Genomic DNA, 1,742 nt, shown 5'->3' with positions numbered 1-1,742 from the left:
ATGCCAACTGACCAAAGAATTTGAAAATAAGTGACGAGTGCCACTGATGCTTTTCCTATCCGATTTGCAACCGGAAAAATCGGAATCGGAGAAACCTACCAATGAACAATCATTACCTTTGGAATACCATAGTCCATACTTCGGAGTACCGGATAGGTATCGAAGTATTCGTTTGACAGCTTTTAGATGGGATTCCTTGGGACATGATTGATATCTTGCGCACATGCATACGCTAAACATAATATCGGGACGAGAAGCAGTAAGATAGAGAAGTGATCCAATCATACATCTATACCGTTTTACATCTACTTCTTTACCGTCTTCATCTTTGTTCAAGTTTGTACACGTTGGCATGGGGGTGTCAATGGCCTTAGCTTTTGCCATGTCAAATCTCTTGATAAGGTCCAAACAGTACTTTGTCTGGCTCACGAAAGTTCCTTCTTTGAGCTGTTTAACTTGCAAACCGAGAAAGTATGTGAGCTCCCCCATCATACTCATCTCGAATTCGCCCTGCATAAGATCTGAAAATTCTCTCACCAGATTCATGTTAGTAGACCCAAATATAATATCATCTACATAAATTTGCACTAGTATCAAATGCTTTCCTTGACGTTTAATGAAGAGGGTTGTGTCAACCTTTCCTCTTGAGTAACCTTGATCGAGTAGAAATTTGCTTAGTCGCTCATACCAAGCTCCAGGAGCTTGTTTGAGGCCATACAAAGCCCTTTTTAGTTTATAAACATGATCAGGATACTCATGAGATTCGAAACCCGAAGGTTGTGCGACGTAAACCTCTTCATTTATGTGACCGTTAAGGAATGCACTTTTAACATCCATTTGGAATAGTTTAAAGTCTTTCGCACAAGCGAAGGCAAGGAGAAGGCGTATAGCCTCGAGTCGGGCAACCGGAGCATAAGTTTCCTCATAGTCGATGCCTTCCTCTTGGTTATACCCTTGCGCGACTAAACACGCCTTGTTACGGGTTATTACCCCGTTTTCATCCAGCTTGTTCCTAAACACCCATCGGGTGCCGATTACTCGATGATCTCGCGGAGGAGGGACAAGGTCCCAAACCTCATTTCTAGTAAACTGATTTAGTTCCTCCTGCATTGACAAAAACCAGTGTTCATCGAGTAGGGCTTCTTTAGGGTTTTTAGGTTCCATTTGCGAAACGAAAGCGAAGTGATAACAGAAATTACTTAGCTTAGATCGAGTTGTAACACCCTTTGAGATATCTCCGAGAATGTTGTCGATTGGATGGTCTTTGGAAGACTTCCAAGCTTGAGGGAGATCATCGTTTGAAGGAGGATGAGCTACCTCGGTTTCCTCATGATGTACATCTTTATCCTCCTCAATTTTGACTGTGTCGGGTTGATCAATCCCCAGCTCGCCACCGTTGAGTATGTCTTCAGTAGATGTACCTGCACCATGAAAAACACTACCCTTTCCGTTGTTTCTCGGATTGGATTCATCAAAAGTAACATGTACAGACTCTTCTACAGCAAGTAATCGTTTGTTGTATATTCTATATGCTTTGCTCGATTGAGAGTATCCGAGGAAGATACCTTCGTCTGCCTTGGAATCGAATTTGCCTAAGTTTTCCTTTCCATTATTCAACACAAAACATTTGCAACCAAAAACATGTAAGTGAGAGACATTTGGCTTTCGCCCTTTTAAAAGCTCATACGGTGTTTTATTTAGAATGGGGCGAATGAGCACCCTATTCAGAACATAACAAGCCG

Source organism: Lathyrus oleraceus, chromosome 1, assembly GCF_024323335.1.
Source record: "Lathyrus oleraceus cultivar Zhongwan6 chromosome 1, CAAS_Psat_ZW6_1.0, whole genome shotgun sequence".
Classification (NCBI taxonomy): Eukaryota; Viridiplantae; Streptophyta; class Magnoliopsida; order Fabales; family Fabaceae; genus Lathyrus; species Lathyrus oleraceus.
Note: the sequence above shows the minus strand (reverse complement) of the source record.